A 21478-nucleotide genomic window follows, 5' to 3' on the forward strand; every position below is an offset into this window, starting at 1 on the left:
GAAAGAGGCACAGAGAGCGAGACACAGAGAGAGAGAGAGACAGAGAGACAAAGAGAGAGAGAGAGAGAAAGAGAGAAAGAGGCACAGAGAGAGAGACACAGAGAGAGAGAGACAGAGAGACAAAGAGAGAGAGAGAGAGAGAGAGAGAGAGAGAGAGACAACCAGAGAGAGAGAGAGAGAGAGAGACAACCAAAGAGAGAGAGAGACACACACAGAGAGAGACAGAGCAACAGAGAGAGAGACAAAGAGAAAGAGAGAAAGAGGCACAGAGAGAGAGAGACACACAGAGAGAGAGAGACAAAGAGAGACAAAGAGAAAGAGAGAAAGAGGCACAGAGAGAGAGACAACCAAAGAGAGAGAGAGACACACACAGAGAGAGACAGAGCAACAGAGAGAGAGACAAAGAGAGAGAGACAGAGAGAGAGACAAAGAGAAAGAGAGAAAGAGGCACAGAGAGAGAGAGACACACAGAGAGAGAGAGACAAAGAGAGACAAAGAGAAAGAGAGAAAGAGGCACAGAGAGAGACAGAGAGACACACACACAGAGAGAGACAAAGAGAGACAAAGAGAAAGAGAGAAAGAGGCACAGAGAGAGACAGAGACACAGAGAGAGAGAGACAAAGAGAGACAAAGAGAAAGAGAGAAAGAGGCACAGAGAGAGAGAGACACACAGAGAGACAAAGAAAGAGAGAAAGAGGCACAGAGAGAGACAGAGAGACACAGAGAGAGGAAACAGAATCAGCACACAGAACAGAACAACTCTAAGGACTGCTGTATCAGACTGACCCACAGCACTGTAATTACACTGCCCGTTGTGCTAAAGTTCTCCCCGTGTTGTCACGGCAACAGAACAGACCAGTATTCTGCAGTCAACTGTCACTAGGCCAGAGAACTAAACTTGGGGTGGGTCCCGGGGTGGATGAAGGCCCACAAACCATACAAGTATAGTCTTACAGAGAGTAAAGACCTGCATAGATTCAGTTCCTATTGACTTCTCTCTGTGGAAGTTTCCCATCTTGGGTCAGTTTAGCATTGTCCCCACTAATGGTTAAGGTGAGGATTGGGGGAGGGAACGCTGATCCTGGATCTGTACTTAGGGGAAACTTCACCCCAGAGCATTGAATTCACTGTGGAAGTAGGAGTAAGATGAACTGATGTTGGCCCTGGACACAATGGACTGGTTTCTCCGACACAGATCAAGCTTACTCCTGGACTAAAACGCATGTTATAACACAAAGCTAACGTTATAACACAAAGCTATCCCCAGTATGCAGCCAAACAAGGTGTGTGTGTATGTCTTCTTTCTGTGCCATGTGCTCTTTTACATTGGAAGAAATATACACAATGAGTGGTAGGGTCTTGAGAGGGTCTTGAGACGAGGGCTTTGAGACAAAAGCGTCACATTTTTGTTGTGTTGAAGGCAGCTGTTAGGCTATAAAGGGGGTAAAAGTTTAAGTTGGTGTAGGCTACATTTGGCCCCATTATCGTTGACCTATAAAAACAAACGATCAATTTTGAAACATCGGTCATACTAGCGCGTTTGCGACGTTTTTCTGCAAGCCCTGCAATTCACTGACTGATTCTGCAACCAGCAGCAAAATCCTACCCCCAAGGCAGTCGACATGAATGACAGGCACTGCCTGTTATCGTCGCCCGAGGTTCACTCACCCTCTTTCCGCTGGTTTTAGTTAGTTCACAACGAAACTAGCCCACCTAGTCAGACCTCAAAGCATCGTAAACAACCCACAATTGTTGCAGTGTTGTTTCTGTTATTAATGGCGCATTGCCTTTCCTTTTGCGTCGGTTTATTCTTAACCTGTCAGTCACTCAAACGTATCAGACCGAACAGTTAAAATATATAGGAAGCTACAGCGGACAAACTGTTTCTCGAGATTTGTTGCCCGTGTGCAAATAAATGGAAAGGAAAACGACAAGGCAATCTGAAAAAAGCAACAGTCAGCCATACGGTCGGTTCACTCACCCCCTTCGTAACTTGCGAAAGCCGTTCAAGCTTAGACCTGCAGTGCGGCGCAGTAGATCAGTCTCTCTCTCTACGGTTACAAAACACATCGGCATGTTGAACAGCGGCAACGAACCATTGTCGCCTCTCGGGGTGACGATATCATTATCCTCGCGCATTGAAACGTTGTACCGGGCAATAGGTAGACTTTCACGGAGAAACAGTTTACCGGCTGTCTCAACGTGTGGTTTATATTTCAGTTCAAGAAAAACCGCCGCTGTGTGTTTATCATTTTATGTTGGAACCGCAAAGTTCCCCCTCAAATCAAGTTTTCCACCGAATGGAACATTCCTATTCGTTGCTAGAAATCCTTCTTCCAACGTTTGTTTTCACACGCTATATAATTCTATAGACAGCTGTGTCACTACATTTCCTTGATAAGAAAAGTTGGTGAAGTCTGTCCTTTCTAGATATTTTTTTTATACCTTATCTTTCATAAAACATTTCAACTAACGCATAGGCTAGCCTTATGCTACTTTAGGCTAAACGTCTCCAATACAGGTGGCCTAAACATTTGTGAATTCATCAATTTTGCCAAGTCAAGTGGCCTACTCCATTGACAGAGCCTAGTCTGGTCAAGGTGTGAGAGATTGTCTGGGTGTGTTGTATTCACCATTTCTATTGCACAATATGTTCCCTGGTCTGTTCTAGCCTAAAGGTAGTCTATCAATGAAACATACAAACGGAAGAATGGTGATCTGAGAGGTGAAAGAAGGAAATTAAGAGGCTGAAATTACCTGTGTGCTGTTGATCAGGTGATTTTTCTGTATCCTATTTCTTGGATTGAAAGTTACAATAAGGAGCTCTCTCTATCTGTCTCTGACTACCTGGCCACAATTAAGGTACATATTAACTCGCCTCGAGAACCTCTGGGTAATGTAGTTTTTGATGAATGACTGAAAGAAGAAGCATATTTCCAAAACTACAACCTCTCTTTCTACCTCTGTTCTCCTGTCTCTACCTCTTCATTCCCCTGTCTCTACCTCTTCATTCCCCTGTCTCTACCTCTCCATTCCCCTGTCTCTACCTCTCCATTCCCCTGTCTCTACCTCTCCATTCCCCTGTCTCTACCTCTCCATTCCCCTGTCTCTCTCTCCATTCCCCTGTCTCTACCTCTCCATTCCCCTGTCTCTACCTCTCCATTCCCTGTCTCTACCTCTCCATTCCCCTGTCTCTACCTATTCATTCCCCTGTCTCTACCTCTCCATTCCCCTGTTTCTACCTCTCCATTCCACTGTTTCTACCTCTCCATTCCCCTGTCTCTACCTCTTCATTCCCCTGTCTCTACCTCTTCATTCCCCTGTTTCTACCTCTTCATTCCCCTGTCTCTACCTCTCCATTCCCCTGTCTCTACCTCTCCATTCCCCTGTCTCTACCTCTTCATTCCCCTGTCTCTACCTCTTCATTCCCCTGTCTCTACCTCTTCATTCCCCTGTCTCTACCTCTCCATTCCCCTGTCTCTACCTCTTCATTCCTCGAACAGACTGGTACCCAGGTTCCTTTTTAGATGCTAGAGATGATTTCCCTCCACCATTAGTTACACCCAGATTGCATGGACAACTATGCAACCATTTGCAGCCATGCAGCCAGCATTTCACAGCCTGTATTTGGCATCACATGAGAACTGTTATCTCACATTTACATCTTAGTCCTTCTGCAGACGCTCTTATCCAGAGCATGTTTTACAATCAGTGGTGCATTGAACCAAGAGAGGTAAAACAACCACAAGCTGCACCAACTGTTTGCTTTAGTTTCCATAGACTACAGTAGGGGTGGTAGGTAGTCTAGTGGTTAAGAGCGCTGGGCAAGTAAACAAAAGGTCATTGGTTTGAATCCCTGAGCCGGCAAGGTGGGAAAATCTGCATTTCTGGCCTTGAGCGAGGTAGTTAACCTCCTACAACTGCTCCTTCGAGTGCTGTGGACATTGAGTAAGGCAGCTCCCTGCACCTCTCTGATTCAGAGGTGTTGGGGTAAATGTGGAAGACTCATTTTGGTTGAATGCGATCAGTTGTGCAACTGACAAAGTAGCTGCTTTCCTTTCCCAGTAAGTCTATACATGATAATGCCATCTGGGGTTTGAGTAGGTGGTGAACACACACTAGCTTTTCAGCAGAATCCTGTCCTAGATTCTCACCAACAGTTTCAGAATGACTATGGCCTATGATCAGTCTTCATCGCACTCAACCACACAGACACATTTTAAACACTTTATTTGATTCCACATATTACATCATCAAGGATTCAAACATTTCAAAGGTCGTTGACCTCAAGGACACTTAAGGAAACAAGAAGTACATCCTCCACACAGCTATGCAGCCCATATCGGCTGAAACAGAGCAGTACCTTCTCCTCCACACAGCTATGCAGCCCATATCGGCTGAAACAGAGCAGTACCTTCTCCTCCACACAGCTATGCAGCCCATAACGACTGAAACAGAGCAGTACCTTCTCCACACAGCTATGCAGCCCATATCGGCTGAAACAGAGCAGTACCTTCTCCTCCACACAGCTATGCAGCCCATATCGGCTGAAACAGAGCAGTACCTTCTCCTCCACACAGCTATGCAGCCCATAACGACTGAAACAGAGCAGTACCTTCTCCACACAGCTATGCAGCCCATAACGGCTGAAACAGAGCAGTACCTTCTCCTCCACACAGCTATGCAGCCCATAACGGCTGAAACAGAGCAGTACCTTCTCCTCCACACAGCTATGCAGCCTGTAATGGCTGAAACAGAGCAGTACCTTCTCCTCCACACAGCTATGCAGCCCATAACGGCTGAAACAGAGCAGTACCTTCTCCTCCACACAGCTATGCAGCCCATAACGGCTGAAACAGAGCAGTACCTTCTCTCCACACAGCTATGCAGCCCATAACGGCTGAAACAGAGCAGTACCTTCTCCTCCACACAGCTATGCAGCCCATAACGGCTGAAACAGAGCAGTACCTTCTCCTCCACACAGCTATGCAGCCCATATCGGCTGAAACAGAGCAGTACCTTCTCCTCCACACAGCTATGCAGCCCATAACGGCTGAAACAGAGCAGTACCTTCTCCTCCACACAGCTATGCAGCCCATAACGGCTGAAACAGAGCAGTACCTTCTCCTCCACACAGCTATGCAGCCCATAACGGCTGAAACAGAGCAGTACCTTCTCCTCCACACAGCTATGCAGCCTGTAATGGCTGAGCTGCATAGCTGGGTGTTTTGCCCTACTCATAGGCAGGCCTGCAATCTGAAGGCCACATACAGTAATCCTATGTACGTGGCCGAGACTACCAAATATCAACAACTTGCATTAGCATCCCAGGCTGTCCAAGCCTGATATGAGGTGCTGGTATTTAAGGAGCTTTTCAGAAAAGTCCTGCTCAGTCTAATCTCTCCTGGATAGATTCTCATGGAGGAAATTACAAACTTTTGCGAGTGAATTTGACTTCTGGGTAATCAAGATTATGCTCCATGTAACAATCGAATGAGCAGCCCACTTCGAAAATCAGCACCTCCCTCTGGACTCCCCGCACAACAACAATATCTGGCTTATTCAGCATACAACATAACACATCATCAACACACTCACACACACACACACACACACACACACACACACCACACACACACACACACACACACACACACACACACACACACACACACACACACACACACACACACACACACACACACACACACACACAGACCAACTTACCTGCTCTGGACCCTCTCCATTCCGCTCCTCTTCGACCTAGTCCAGCCAGGCCTGTTAGCAGTGTGTATGTATGTAAGTGTGAATTTGTGTGTATGCGTGTGTGTGTGTCTTCGTTCTCAACAACAGACTCAATAACGCAACACCCATCTTTGTTTCCTGTCATGTGATTTCCTGAGACCTGTCGACAGAAGCTGCAGCTTAGCCACAGGTCTTAGATCAGTTCTAAAACATGAAGTAACAAGTCAACTTATAAGGGAGGATGATGTATCTAAGGTAGAGGGGAGAGAGAGAGAGAGACAGAGAGAGAGAGAGAGAGAGAGACACACAGAGAGAGAGAGACACACAGAGAGAGAGAGGGAGAGAAGGAAACAGAGAGGGGCTGATGCGAGGCTGATATTGGGTGGGGAGTGTGTGAATGTGTGTTTGAAGGGAGCTCTGAGTGAATGTGTGTACAGCGTTTAGTGACTTTGTATGTGCGTGTGCGTATATGAGTGTATGTGCGATCATGTGTGTGTAAGATCAGGAAGCGGAACACAGTAGAGACCTAGAAGACCTTGAAGAAAGATGGAGGACAAAGAATACAACAGCGGTGGCTTCATGAGGCTCGTATCAGGTAAACGTGTGTGTGTGTGTGTGTGTGTGTGTGTGTGTGTGTGTGTGTGTGTGTGTGTGTGTGTGTGTGTGGTTGTGTGTGTGTGTGTGGTTCGTTTTTTAGATCAGCTCTGAAATTAGCATATAGAATTGAATTCTATCAAATAATATCACTTGCATCATTTTATTTCATGTATTCAATTACTTTTTTTCCCTATCCCATCTCCCCTGGTTGGAGGACTTGGTGGAAACATAAAAATGTAATACATATAGTTATATAATATATACTGAACAGAAATATAAACGCAACATGTTAATTAAGTGTTGGTCGCATTTTTCATGAGCTGAAATAAAAGATCCCATAAATGTTCCATATGCACAAAAATCGTATTTCTCTAAAATGTTGTGCACAAATTTGCTTACGTCCCTGTTAGTGAGCATTTCTCCTTTGCCAAGATAATCCATCCACCTGACAGGTCTGACATATCAAGAAGCTGATTAAACAGCATGATCATTACACAGGTGCACCTTGTGCTGGGGTCAATAAAAGGCCATTCTAAATGTGCAGTTTTGTCACACAACGCAATGCTACAGATGTCTCAAGTTTTGAGGGAGTGTGCAGTTGGCATGCTGACTGCAGGAATGTCCAACAGAGCTTTTGCCAGATAATTTAATGTTAATTTCTCTACCATAAGCCACCTCCAACATCATTTTAGAGAATTTGGCAGTACATCCCAACCGGGCTCACAACCGCAGACCACGTGTAACCACGCCAACCCAGGTCCTCCACATCCGGCTTCTTCACCTGCGAGATCGTCTCCATCCCTCTCTCTCTACCTCTTACTTCACCTTCACTCACTCTCTTCATCCCTTTATAGATGCTCTCCTCCCTTCTCCCCTCTATCCATCAACCTCTTAATCCCCTCCATGGACAAGAGCTGTAGCTCCATCCTTCCATAGATGAGTCTCTCTCCCCCTTGCTCATTCTGTTTCATATTTATAACATTTTTGGGTTCTTTTACCCCTTTTTCTCCCCATTTTCGTGGTATCCAATTGGTAGTTACAGTCTTGTCCTATCGCTGCAACTCCCATACGGACTCGGGAGAGGCAAAGGTTGAGAGCCATGCGTCCTCCAAAACATGACCCTGCCAAGCCACACTGCTCCCTTAACCCGGAAGCCAGCCGCACCAATGTGTCAGAAGAAACACTGTACAACTGGCGACCCCAGTCAGCGTGCAAGCGCCCGGCCCGCCAAAAGCGCAATGGGACAAGGACATCCCGGCTGGCCAAACCCTCCCCTAACCTGGACGACGCTGGGCCAATTATATGCCGCTTCATGGGTCTCCCAGGCGCGGCCGGCTGCGACACAGCCTGGGATCAAACCCGGGTCTGTAGTGACGCCTCTAGCACAGCGATGCAGTGCCTTAGACCGATGAGCCACCCCTCCCTGCTCATTCTGTCTCACTCTATCCGTCCCTCTTTCCATCCCTCTCTCCATCCCTCTATCCATCATTTACCCATCATGTCATTTACAAAACAGCCTCCAACACTCTACTCAGCAAATTGGATGCAGTCTATCACAGTGCCATCCGTTTTGTCACCAAAGCCCCATATTGCGACCTGTATGCTCTCGTTGGCTGGTCCTCGCTACATATTCGTCGCCAAACCCACTGGCTCCAGGTCATCTATAAGCCTTTGCTAGGTAAAGCCCTGCCTTATCTCAGCTCACCGGTCACCATAGCAACACCCACCCGTAGCATGCGCTCCAGCAGTTATATTTCACTGGTCACCCCCAAACCCAACACCTCCTTTGGCTGCCTTTCCTTCCAGTTCTCTGCTGCCAGTGACTGGAACGAATTGCAAAAATCACTGAAAGTTGGAGACTTATATCTCCCTCACTAACTTCAAGGATCGGTGGTCAGAGCAGCTTACCGATCGGTGTAGCTGTACACAGCCCATCTGTAAATAGCCCATCCAACCAACTACCTTCCTCATCCCCAAACTTGTTTTTTGTTTTTTTCTGCCCTTTTGCACACCAGTATTTCTACTTGCACATCCTCATCTGCACATCTATCACTCCAGTGTTAATTGCTAAATTGTAATTACTTTGCCACTATGGCCTATTTATTGCCTTACCTCCTTACTTCATTTGCACGCACTGTATACAGATTTTCTATTGGGTTATTGACTGTATGTTTGTTCATCCCATGTGTAACTGCTTTGCTTTATCTTGTCCAGGTTGCAGTTGTAAATGAGAACTTGTTCTCAACTAGCCTACCTGGTTAAATAAAGGTGAAATAAATAAATACAAATAAAATATCTTTCTCCCTCTCTCCGTCCCTCTATCCATCCCTCTCTCCGTCCCTCTATCCATCCCTCTCTCCGTTCCTCTATCTATCCCTCTCTCCGTCCCTCTACCCATCCCTCTCTCCGTTCCTCTATCCATCCCTCTCTCCGTTCCTCTATCCATCCCTCTCTCCGTTCCTCTATCCATCCCTCTCTCCGTCCCTCTATCCATCCCTCTCTCCGTTCCTCTATCATCCCTCTCTCCGTTCCTCTATCCATCCCTCTCTCCGTCCCTCTATCCATCCCTCTCTCCGTTCCTCTATCCATCCCTCTCTCCATTCCTCTATCCATCCCTCTCTCCATTCCTCTATCCATCCCCCTCTCCATCCCTCTCTCCACCCCTCTATCCATCCCTCTCTCCGTTCCTCTATCATCCCTCTCTCCATCCCTCTTTCCATCCCTCTCTCCATCCTTCTCTCCGTCCCTCTCTCCATCCCTCTCTCCATCCCTCTCCCATCCCTCTCCCCGTCCCTCTCTCCATCCCTCTCTCCATCCCTCTCTCCATCCCTCTATCCATCCCTCTCCCCGTCCCTCTCTCCATCCCTCTCTCCATCCCTCTCTCCATCCCTCTCTCCACCCCCCAATAGAGGAGAGCTGTAGCTCCACTGTGACAGGCGAGTCGTGTGTCAACTACCAGACTGAGATCTTCAACCAGCTCCCCAGCTCTCTGGCCCGACGACGGACCCACCACCACCACCAGGACAGGGGGACCATAGAGACATCGCACCCAGTAGAGAAGGAGTCTGTGTCTGTGTGTGTGTCTGTGTGTGTACGTGTGTGTGTGTGTGTGTATTTGTGTATAGCAGTGGAGGCTGCTGAGGGGAGGACGGCTCATGGTAATAGCTGGAACAGAATAAATGGAATGGCATGAAACCATGTGTCTGATGTATTTGATACCATTCCACTAGTTCAGCTCCAGTCATTACCACGAGCCCCGTCCTCCCCAACTAAGGTGCCACCAACCTCCTGTGGTGTACAGTGTATGTGATTTAACCCTCCTTCTCCCTCTCTCTCCTCTCTCTCTTCCTCTTGACCGCCCTCCCTCCCTCCCTCACTCTCTTCCCTCCCTCCTCCAGGGTTTTCTAGAACGTTCTCCAGTATTCTATGGGTTCTATGCACGTAGTTCTCTGGACCTGCTGTGTCTGAACACGCCCCTCCTCTTCCTCCTCGGAACCCTCACCGTCCTCATCCTCAGTCTGGTCATGGTGGTCCGCAGGTCAGACACACACCACACACACACACACACACAGCATTTCGCTACACTCGCAATAACATTTGCTAACCATGTGTATGCTACAAATAACATTTTATTTGATGTTGTTTTACTGTCCTTGTGGGAAACAAACAATTGATTCCCATTCAAAATCCTATTTTCCCTAACCCCAAACACCTAACCTAATCCTTAACCTAACCCTAACCTTAACCATAAACCCCTAATCCTAAGCATAACCCCTAACCCTAATTGTAACCCTAACCCCCTAAGCCTAAAATAGCTTTTTTCCTTGTGGGGTCACGGCAAAATGTACCGACCTGTCAGAATTTTCTTTGTTTTATTATCCTCGTGAGGACACACACACACACACACACACACACACACACACACACACACACACACACACAAACACACACACACACACACACACACACACACACACACACACACGCTGTCCCTCTAGCCCCGCCGGCAGGGGTGGGCAATTCCAGTCCTCGGGGCCCTTATTGGTGTCACAGTTTTGACCCAGCTCATGACCTTCAGCTGTGTTTGCTAGGGATGGAGAAAAAGTGTGACACCGATCAGGACTGGAGTTGCCCACCCCTGCGGAGTAGCCCATGCCTCCACCAATCAAATGCTTTTACATTTGTAAGGAATAGTGAAGGAGTGCACACTTCAGGAGGAAGGAGAGATAAAGGAGAGGTAAAGGAGAGATTATTGGGACGCAGCCAAAGATAGGCAGTTAAAGATGTGTCCACAGGGAGGACACAGTAGGGTTTATTTAGCGAAAGCTACTGGGCCAAAGTTGTAAAGTCTGTTTTTTTTACCATTCTCATCACCTCTTTTAAACAGGACGGTTGTAGGCTACAAGCACACGTGGTTGCTAGGCAACCGCTACAACATCCACATGAGCTACAAGGTGTTCTGTGGGTGGGACTTCTGTATCCAAGACCCCGAGGTCCGCCGACCTCAAACTCAGCTTCATCAGGAACGAACTGAAGGTTAGGGGTGGTAGTCTATGTCTTTCAACTAACTTTATCCTCATATCTCTCTCTCTCTCTTTCTCTCTCTCTCTCTCTCTCTCTCTCTCTCTCTCTCTCTCTCTCTCTCTCTCTCTCTCTCTCTCTCTCTCTCTCTCTCCATTATGATTGTTCTGTATCCCTTCCTCTGTCTTTCTCTTTCACAAAGTGAGTTCACACAGACTACCTCTCTCTCCCTCTCCCCTCCCCCCTCCCTCTCCCCCCTCCCCTCCCTCTCCCCTCCCCTCCCTCTCCCTCTCCCCTCCCTCCCTCCCTCCCTCCCCCTCCCTCTCCCCTCTCCCCTCCCCCTCCCTCTCCCCTCTCCCCTCCCTCTCCCTCTCCCTCCCTCCCTCCCCCCTCCCTCTCCCCTCTCCCTCCCCCCTCCCTCCCCAGTTATACTTAGAAGAGGAGAGGTTCCAACAGCGGGAGGCCAGGAGGACGTTGGGTCAGTGGGCACGGCTCTACTTCCTGCGAGGGCTGCTCCACTTCCTGGTCCTGGTTCTACTGGGCGGAGCCTTCTGTCTCATCTACTATGCCACCAAAGCCTCACAGGCTGAGAGGGTGTGTGTGGTGTTAGTTATAGATTTAAACAGGCTGAGAGGGTGTGTGTGTGTTAGTTATAGATTTAAACAGGCTGAGAGGGTGTGTGTGTGTTAGTTATAGATTTAAACAGGCTGAGAGGGTGTGTGTGTGTTAGTTATAGATTTAAACAGGCTGAGAGGGTGTGTGTGTGTTAGTTATAGATTTAAACAGGCTGAGAGGGTGTGTGTGTGTTAGTTATAGATTTAAACAGGCTGAGAGGGTGTGTGTGTGTTAGTTATAGATTTAAACAGGCTGAGAGGGTGTGTGCTGTGTTAGTTATAGATTTAAACAGGCTGAGAGGGTGTGTGTGTGTTAGTTATAGATTTAAATAGGCTGAGAGGGTGTGTGTGTGTTAGTTATAGATTTAAATAGGCTGACAGGGTGTGTGTGTGTTAGTTATAGATTTAAACAGGCTGACAGGGTGTGTGTGTGTTAGTTATAGATTTAAACAGGCTGAGAGGGTGTGTGTGTGTTAGTTATAGATTTAAACAGGCTGAGAGGGTGTGTGTGTGTTAGTTATAGATTTAAACAGGCTGAGAGGGTGTGTGTGTGTTAGTTATAGATTTAAACAGGCTGAGAGGGTGTGTGTGTGTGTGTGTGTTAGTTATAGATTTATAGATTCTCTTCCCCTCCCCGTCTCTCCCCCCCTCCTGCTCAACCCCCCGTCCCCGTCTCTCCCCCTCCCCGTCTCTCTCCCCCCTCCCCGTCTCTCCCCCTCCCCGTCTCTCTCCCCCCTCCCCGTCTCTCCCCCTCCCCGTCTCTCCCCCTCCCCGTCTCTCCCCCTCCCCGTCTCTCTCCCTCCCCGTCTCTCTCCCCCCCTCCCCGTCTCTCCCCCCTCCCCGTCTCTCCCCCCTCCCCGTCTCTCTCCCCCTCCCCGTCTCTCTCCCCCCTCCCCGTCTCCCCCCTCCCCGTCTCTCTCCCCCTCCCCGTCTCCCCCCTCCCCCGTCTCTCTCCCCCTCCCCGTCTCTCCCCCCTCCCCGTCTCTCTCCCCCTCCCCGTCTCTCCCCCCCCTCCCCGTCTCTCCCCCCCTCCCCGTCTCTCTCCCCCTCCCCGTCTCTCCCCCCCTCCCCGTCTCTCTCCCCCGGGATTCTCTTCCCCTCCCCGTCTCTCACCCCCTCCCCGTCTCTCTCCCCCTCCTGCTCAACCCCCCGCCCCGTCTCTCTCCCCCTCCCCGTCTCTCTCCCCCTCCCCGTCTCTCCCCCCTCCCCGTCTCTCTCCCCCCTCCCCGTCTCCCCCCTCCCCGTCTCTCTCCCCCTCCCCGTCTCTCCCCCCTCCCCGTCTCTCTCCCCCTCCCCGTCTCTCCCCCCCTCCCCGTCTCTCCCCCGCTCCCCGTCTCTCTCCCCCTCCCCGTCTCTCTCCCCCTCCCCATCTCTCCCCCCCTCCCCGTCTCTCCCCCTCCCCGTCTCTCCCCCCCTCCCCGTCTCTCTCCCCCACCCCGTCTCTCCCCCCCTCCCCGTCTCTCTCCCCCTCCCCGTCTCTCCCCCCCTCCCCGTCTCTCTCCCCCACCCCGTCTCTCTCCCCCCTCCCCGTCTCTCCCCCCCTCCCCGTCTCTCCCCTCCTCCCCGTCTCTCTCCCCCTCCCCGTCTCTCCCCCCCTCCCCGTCTCTCCCCCCCTCCCCGTCTCTCTCCCCCTCCCCGTCTCTCCCCCCTCTCTCTCCCCCTCCCCGTCTCTCCCCCCTCTCTCTCCCCCCTCCCCGTCTCCCCCCTCCCCCTCCCCGTCTCTCCCCCCTCCCCGTCTCTCTCCCCCTCCCCGTCTCTCCCCCCCTCCCCGTCTCTCCCCCGCTCCCCGTCTCTCTCCCCCTCCCCGTCTCTCCCCCCCTCCCCGTCTCTCTCCCCCGCCCCGTCTCTCTCCCCCTCCCCGTCTCTCCCCCCCTCCCCGTCTCTCTCCCCCGCCCCGTCTCTCCCCCCCTCCCCGTCTCTCTCCCCCTCCCCGTCTCTCCCCCCCTCCCCGTCTCTCCCCCCTGCCCCGTCTCTCTCCCCCTCCCCGTCTCTCCCCCCCTCCCCGTCTCTCCCCTCCTCCCCGTCTCTCTCCCCCTCCCCGTCTCTCTCCCGCTCCCTGTCTCTCCCCCCCTCCCCGTCTCTCTCCCCCGCCCCGTCTCTCTCCCCCTCCCCGTCTCTCCCCCCTCCCCGTCTCTCTCCCCCTCCCCGTCTCTCTCCCCCTCCCCGTCTCTCCCCCCCTCCCCCCCTCTCTCCCCCTCCCCGTCTCTCCCCCCCTCCCCGTCTCTCCCCCCCTCCCCGTCTCTCTCCCCCGCCCCGTCTCTCTCCCCCTCTCTCAGAGTGGAAACGATTTGATCCTCACGGTGCTTCTCCAGTACCTTCCTCCCATCGTCATCACCCTGGTCAACTTCTTCCTGCCTCACGTCTTCCGCCATATCTCTTCCTTCGAGGATTACTCCATCACCACCCAGGTCAATGCTACCCTCGTCAGGTAGGAGCATAAATGTCCAATCTTTATTGGTACACCAAATCATCATCATCATCATCAATAAATAAATATTGATAATCACTGAAGTTCTCTCTTCATCATCTTAATTCTTAAAATTTCTCCTTCTCCTCCTCCTCCTGCTCCTACTCCTCCTATTCTTGCCCCCAGGAGTATCTTCCTGAAGTTGGCCAGTCTGGGGATGTATCTCTTCTTCCTCTTCCAAAACAGCCAACAGGAAGTGAGTTATAACGACTAACCATTGTTGACAACTACAGATCATATTGACATATTGACAGACCTTTGGCACTAAATGGGCTTCATCTACGGTAAATGGACGTTATATTCTGTGTGTCCTCAGTGTTGGGAGAATCAGTTTGGTAAAGAGATGTACAAGCTCGCTGTGTTCGATTTCCTCGCCTGTTTCTGCAACACCTTCTTCATCGCCTATCCTAGAAAGTAAGTTCATATTCTGAAGGAGTATTTCTGATGAAAACTTATTTGGCCCAATGGAACAGAGCACTTGTGGAACCCTCGCCTTCACCTGTCCAATCATCTCAGATCAGTTCATACTGCAGCCAGTTTTGGGGTCCAGCAACTGTCAACTCAACAACTTAGCTGTCGCATCAAGGGATCCAAACCTCTTGACAAGGTTGCCAGGTGTTGGGTTGCTACAATACTTTAACTATGTAATGTGTGTTTTGGATGTTTTCTAGCAGTATCGTTCATCTTGTCGTCCCTTCATCCCTCCTCGCAGGTGGTTGGTGGACAGGTACCCATCGTCTTGGCTGGCGCGGTTGTCGGGGAAACAGCATTTCCTGATCCCGTTCAATGTTCTAGACCTGGTGTACAGTCAGACGGTCACCTGGGTAGGACTGTTCTACTGTCCCATGCTGCCATTTATAGAGACAGTCAAACTGATGGCCATTTTTTACATCAAGAAGGTGAGTGTTGTTGTTATTTACATAACTCTTTCTCTCAACAAATCATCTCTCACTGTTTCATTTCTCACTTCTGCCTTGCTCTCTCTCCCTCTCTCTCCCCCTCATCCCCCTCCTCCTCCTCCCAGTTGACAGTTCTCCAGTGCTGTGTTCCAGCCCGGAGAATGTTCCGTGCCTCCAGTTCTTCAGTTCTGTTCCACTTCATGTTACTACTGGGTCTCATCATGGCAGTCATCACCCTCGGAAGTAACCTACACAAGTAAGACCTCCCTCCTCTCTTTCTCTTCTCTTTCACTCCTGTTTCACTCTAGTAGAATCACCCTCCACCAGTAATTCTGAAAGAAATACAAACGGATCATAAATTACTCCTCTGGTTCCTTGAGTCTGATTCCTCTCAAGGTTTCTTCCTATCCGCAAAGCACTGTACTTGTTCTCTCCTCGATTTCCCCTTTGCCCCCCCCCCAGGTTCAAACCTTCTTCCAGCTGTGGTCCTTTTGTGGGCAGCGCTACAGTGTTTAATGTAACAGCTGTGTGTGTGGACAGTCTACCAGGACCGGCCAAGTCCACCCTGAGATACCTGTCCTCAGAGGCCTTCGTTCTGCCGGTGATACTGGCGCAGATGTAGGTGATATAGATCATATACACATACCGGCCTGCCACCCACTGCTACTGGCTCAGAGGTGCAATAGGTGAAATAGAACCTGACTCCTCTCATAGATACTGTTTCTTACAGATCATAGAAATTAAATGAATAGAACATGACAAGTACCTGTTGCCATGGATGTAAATGTTACAGATCGTATATCATCTTACCATTTTCCCCAGTGTTGTCCTGACCTCCTTTGAGTCGCGGAGGAGAGCCAATGGAAAAGCAATCGAGAGACTGAAGGACATGCTGGTGATGGTAGGTTACCTACTGATAACATTATTAGTTAAGCCTAATCCAGCTGCTGAGGATAGGTTTGTGTCTTCATAGTAAGACAGTTCAAATATTGCAATACATTCATTCTCATTCTCTCTCTTTCTCTCTCTCTCTCTCTCTCTCTCTCTCTCTCTCTTTCTTTCTCTGTCTCTCTCTTTGTCTGTTTTGCTCCCACAGAGCACCTCAGATAAGCATTTTCTGCTGAAGCAGCACACTCTCTCACTCAGACGCCAGAAGAAAACCTTCAAGGCCTCCACCACTGTTTCAGGCACTAGAGAGGGCAGCCCTCCCACCATGAAAGGCCCCTCAGCAGGCATTGGAGAGGACAGCCATATCGCTCAACTGAAGGACCCCTCTGCACAGCCTACAGGCGATGACAGCCCATCATAAAGATAGATAGAGGACTCTAGTGCCCAAAAGCCAGTTTTAGCATGTGCAGAGACATTCGGGATTTTCACCCTTCTGAAGTAGTCAACTGAGTGGAACTACCTATGGTTTAAGGAACATTACATTTACATTTTAGTCATTTAGCAGACGCTCTTATCCAGAGCGACTTACAGTAGTGAATGCATACATTTCATTTCATACATTTTTTTTTTCTGTGCTGGCCCCCCGTGGGAAATGTTCATGATTCCATCCAGGTCATCAGGAGGGTTCAACCAAAGAATTATACTCGTGAGGAAACATTCCATAACTGCAGGTAGCTGTAAATTGCCAACCTTGGCTTTATACCTGTTCAAACGATACACTCTAGGTGGCAGTATGTACCCTTTCAGTTTGTTTACCAACTCATAGAAGTAGTAGAAGAAGAAAATTAACTACTTCGAAATGAAGATTGCCTCAATGGCTCTTCCCATGCTACCACAGACGCCCTATTGGGACAGATACAATGTTGTGTTCTCTAACTATCTCTATGCAGCCCAGAGAGATAGAAATAGAGCCCACCAGCTATCATTGTGTCAAATGCACCCTCTATCCAACTCTATGGAGCAGACATAGCCAAATGGCACCCTATTCCATATTTAGTGCACAAAAGTAGCAGTAGATGTGACCTTTGAGCTTTTTGTCACTCCCTAACATTCAGGGTGTATTGCTCTGGGCTGTACCTAAATGTCATATACAGTATTAAGAACAACAAGAGTAAAGTTACAGTACTAGTGTTACTGTACTGATGTGTTTAGTGGCTATGATGCAGTTGTAAAAACTTAACTCTCAGGTATGTGGTATCATTGGGGATGATGTTGCTATATAGGCTGTACTTGTAAACAGCGTTAAGGACAGAGTACTACTAGTGTGTACTGTTAGAATACTGATGTGTTTAATGGTTTTAAATATACATGTAAAAGCTCTTACTATGAAGTAGATGTTGTTTCTGCAAAAGCTTGAGTTTTTTTTTTATACATTTTTTATATTTGATCAAATATTGTTTTCAAAATGTGAACTTCTATGAATGAAGTTATAAAAAAGCTTCTATTAAAAGGTTATGTTGTTATGTCATTCACTTAACCGTGTCTGTGAATTTAGCCTGTTGTATTAGTTGTAGTCATAGTGTGTTGTCTAGATGGACAGTATAGTTGTAGTAGGTTAGTAGTCATAGTGTGTTGTCTAGATAGACAGTATAGTTGTAGTAGGTTAGTAGTCATAGTGTGTTGTCTAGATAGACAGTATAGTTGTAGTTGTAGTAGGTTAGTAGCCATAGTGTGTTGTCTAGATACACAGTATAGTTGTAGTAGGTTAGTAGTCATAGTGTGTTGTCTAGATAGACAGTATAGTTGTAGTTGTAGTAGGTTAGTAGTCATAGTGTGTTGTCTAGATGGACAGTATAGTTGTAGTAGGTTAGTAGTCATAGTGTGTTGTCTAGATGGACAGTATAGTTGTAGTAGGTTAGTAGTCATAGTGTGTTGTCTAGATAGACAGTATAGTTGTAGTAGGTTAGTAGTCATAGTGTGTTGTCTAGATAGACAGTATAGTTGTAGTTGTAGTAGGTTAGTAGTCATAGTGTGTTGTCTAGATAGACAGTATAGTTGTAGTTGTAGTAGGTTAGTAGTCATAGTGTGTTGTCTAGATAGACAGTATAGTTGTAGTAGGTTAGTAGTCATAGTGTGTTGTCTAGATAGACAGTATAGTTGTAGTTGTAGTAGGTTAGTAGTCATAGTGTGTTGTCTAGATAGACAGTATAGTTGTAGTAGGTTAGTAGTCATAGTGTGTTGTCTAGATGGACAGTATAGTTGTATTAGTTGTAGTCATAGTGTGTTGTCTAGATAGACAGTATAGTTGTAGTAGGTTAGTAGTCATAGTGTGTTGTCTAGATGGACAGTATAGTTGTAGTAGGTTAGTAGTCATAGTGTGTTGTCTAGATGGACAGTATAGTTGTAGTTGTAGTAGGTTAGTAGTCACAGTGTGTTGTCTAGATGGACAGTATAGTTGTAGCAGGTTAGTAGTCATAGTGTGTTGTCTAGATGGACAGTATAGTTGTAGTAGGTTAGTAGTCATAGTGTGTTGTCTAGATAGACAGTATAGTTGTAGTTGTAGTAGGTTAGTAGTCATAGTGTGTTGTCTAGATAGACAGTATAGTTGTAGTAGGGTAGTAGTCATAGTGTGTTGTCTAGATGGACAGTATAGTTGTAGTAGGTTAGTAGTCATAGTGTGTTGTCTAGATAGACAGTGTAGTTGTAGTAGGTTAGTAGTCATAGTGTGTTGTCTAGATAGACAGTATAGTTGTAGTAGGTTAGTAGTCATAGTGTGTTGTCTAGATGGACAGTATAGTTGTAGTAGGTTAGTAGTCATAGTGTGTTGTCTAGATGGACAGTATAGTTGTAGTAGGTTAGTAGTCATAGTGTGTTGTCTAGATGGACAGTATAGTTGTAGTAGGTTAGTAGTCATAGTGTGTTGTCTAGATGGACAGTATAGTTGTAGTAGGTTAGTAGTCATAGTGTGTTGTCTAGATGGACAGTATAGTTGTAGTAGGTTAGTAGTCATAGTGTGTTGTCTAGATAGACAGTATAGTTGTAGTTGTAGTAGGTTAGTAGTCATAGTGTGTTGTCTAGATGGACAGTATAGTTGTAGTAGGTTAGTAGTCATAGTGTGTTGTCTAGATAGACAGTATAGTTGTAGTTGTAGTAGGTTAGTAGTCATAGTGTGTTGTCTAGATAGACAGTATAGTTGTAGTTGTAGTAGGTTAGTAGTCATAGTGTGTTGTCTAGATAGACAGTATAGTTGTAGTTGTAGTAGGTTAGTAGTCATAGTGTGTTGTCTAGATAGACAGTATAGTTGTAGTTGTAGTAGGTTAGTAGTCATAGTGTGTTGTCTAGTTAGACAGTATAGTTGTAGTAGGTTAGTAGTCATAGTGTGTTGTCTAGATAGACAGTATAGTTGTATTAGTTGTAGTCATAGTGTGTTGTCTAGATAGACAGTATAGTTGTAGTAGGTTAGTAGTCATAGTGTGTTGTCTAGATGGACAGTATAGTTGTAGTAGGTTAGTAGTCATAGTGTGTTGTCTAGATAGACAGTATAGTTGTAGTTGTAGTAGGTTAGTAGTCATAGTGTGTTGTCTAGATAGACAGTATAGTTGTAGTAGGTTAGTAGTCATAGTGTGTTGTCTAGATAGACAGTATAGTTGTATTAGTTGTAGTCATAGTGTGTTGTCTAGATAGACAGTATAGCTGTAGTAGGTTAGTAGTCATAGTGTGTTGTCTAGATGGACAGTATAGTTGTAGTAGGTTAGTAGTCATAGTGTGTTGTCTAGATAGACAGTATAGTTGTAGTTGTAGTAGGTTAGTAGTCATAGTGTGTTGTCTAGATAGACAGTATAGTTGTAGTTGTAGTAGGTTAGTAGTCATAGTGTGTTGTCTAGATGGACAGTATAGTTGTAGTAGGTTAGTAGTCACAGTGTGTTGTCTAGATAGACAGTATAGTTGTAGTAGGTTAGTAGTCATAGTGTGTTGTCTAGATAGACAGTATAGTTGTAGTTGTAGTAGGTTAGTAGTCACAGTGTGTTGTCTAGATGGACAGTATAGTTGTAGTAGGTTAGTAGTCATAGTGTGTTGTCTAGATGGACAGTATAGTTGTAGTAGGTTAGTAGTCATAGTGTGTTGTCTAGATGGACAGTATAGTTGTAGTAGGTTAGTAGTCATAGTGTGTTGTCTAGATAGACAGTATAGTTGTAGTAGGTTAGTAGTCATAGTGTGTTGTCTAGATGGACAGTATAGTTGTAGTAGGTTAGTAGTCATAGTGTGTTGTCAAGATGGACAGTATAGTTGTAGTAGGTTAGTAGTCATAGTGTGTTGTCTAGATGGACAGTATAGTTGTAGTAGGTTAGTAGTCATAGTGTGTTGTCTAGATAGAGAGTATAGTTGTAGTTGTAGTAGGTTAGTAGCCATAGTGTGTTGTCTAGATACACAGTATAGTTGTAGTAGGTTAGTAGTCATAGTGTGTTGTCTAGATAGACAGTATAGTTGTAGTTGTAGTAGGTTAGTAGTCATAGTGTGTTGTCTAGATGGACAGTATAGTTGTAGTAGGTTAGTAGTCATAGTGTGTTGTCTAGATGGACAGTATAGTTGTAGTAGGTTAGTAGTCATAGTGTGTTGTCTAGATAGACAGTATAGTTGTAGTAGGTTAGTAGTCATAGTGTGTTGTCTAGATAGACAGTATAGTTGTAGTTGTAGTAGGTTAGTAGTCATAGTGTGTTGTCTAGATAGACAGTATAGTTGTAGTTGTAGTAGGTTAGTAGTCATAGTGTGTTGTCTAGATAGACAGTATAGTTGTAGTAGGTTAGTAGTCATAGTGTGTTGTCTAGATAGACAGTATAGTTGTAGTTGTAGTAGGTTAGTAGTCATAGTGTGTTGTCTAGATAGACAGTATAGTTGTAGTAGGTTAGTAGTCATAGTGTGTTGTCTAGATGGACAGTATAGTTGTATTAGTTGTAGTCATAGTGTGTTGTCTAGATAGACATTATAGTTGTAGTAGGTTAGTAGTCATAGTGTGTATCTAGATGGACAGTATAGTTGTAGTAGGTTAGTAGTCATAGTGTGTTGTCTAGATGGACAGTATAGTTGTAGTTGTAGTAGGTTAGTAGTCACAGTGTGTTGTCTAGATGGACAGTATAGTTGTAGCAGGTTAGTAGTCATAGTGTGTTGTCTAGATGGACAGTATAGTTGTAGTAGGTTAGTAGTCATAGTGTGTTGTCTAGATAGACAGTATAGTTGTAGTTGTAGTAGGTTAGTAGTCATAGTGTGTTGTCTAGATAGACAGTATAGTTGTAGTAGGGTAGTAGTCATAGTGTGTTGTCTAGATGGACAGTATAGTTGTAGTAGGTTAGTAGTCATAGTGTGTTGTCTAGATGGACAGTATAGTTGTAGTAGGTTAGTAGTCATAGTGTGTTGTCTAGATGGACAGTATAGTTGTAGTAGGTTAGTAGTCATAGTGTGTTGTCTAGATGGACAGTATAGTTGTAGTAGGTTAGTAGTCATAGTGTGTTGTCTAGATAGACAGTATAGTTGTAGTTGTAGTAGGTTAGTAGTCATAGTGTGTTGTCTAGATAGACAGTATAGTTGTAGTAGGTTAGTAGTCATAGTGTGTTGTCTAGATGGACAGTATAGTTGTAGTAGGTTAGTAGTCATAGTGTGTTGTCTAGATGGACAGTATAGTTGTAGTAGGTTAGTAGTCATAGTGTGTTGTCTAGATGGACAGTATAGTTGTAGTAGGTTAGTAGTCATAG

General features: G+C 46.7%; 1 protein-coding gene and 1 non-coding gene across 4 annotated transcripts in view; one reads left to right on the forward strand and one right to left on the reverse strand.

Annotated features, from left to right (window-relative positions):
- LOC106564366 (transmembrane channel-like protein 6) overlaps positions 1–5880 on the reverse strand; it is a 48009-nt gene extending 42129 nt beyond the window's left edge. Inside the window, exon 1 of one of the 3 annotated variants that reach the window (XM_082958655.1) lies at positions 5728–5880. The gene's annotated coding sequence lies outside the window, so the exon portion shown is untranslated. Of the gene's footprint in view, positions 1–1981; positions 2226–2757; positions 2901–5727 lie in introns of those variants that run through there. The other 2 variants (XM_082958656.1, XM_082958657.1) reach the window with 2 other exon arrangements.
- A 3651-nt stretch (positions 5881–9531) lies between these two features.
- Positions 9532–17259, forward strand: LOC106564361 (transmembrane channel-like protein 7). The gene is made up of 12 exons (XR_014379550.1): positions 9532–9543; positions 9741–9880; positions 10730–10878; positions 11290–11457; positions 13754–13905; positions 14071–14140; positions 14261–14358; positions 14657–14843; positions 14969–15099; positions 15306–15461; positions 15666–15744; positions 15940–17259. It is a non-coding gene; the product is annotated as a transmembrane channel-like protein 7 (transcript).
- The last annotated feature ends 4219 nt before the right edge of the window (positions 17260–21478 follow it).

This window comes from Salmo salar, chromosome 12 (genome assembly GCF_965601325.2).
Source record: "Salmo salar chromosome 12, fSalSal1, whole genome shotgun sequence".
NCBI classification, from domain to species: domain Eukaryota; kingdom Metazoa; phylum Chordata; class Actinopteri; order Salmoniformes; family Salmonidae; genus Salmo; species Salmo salar.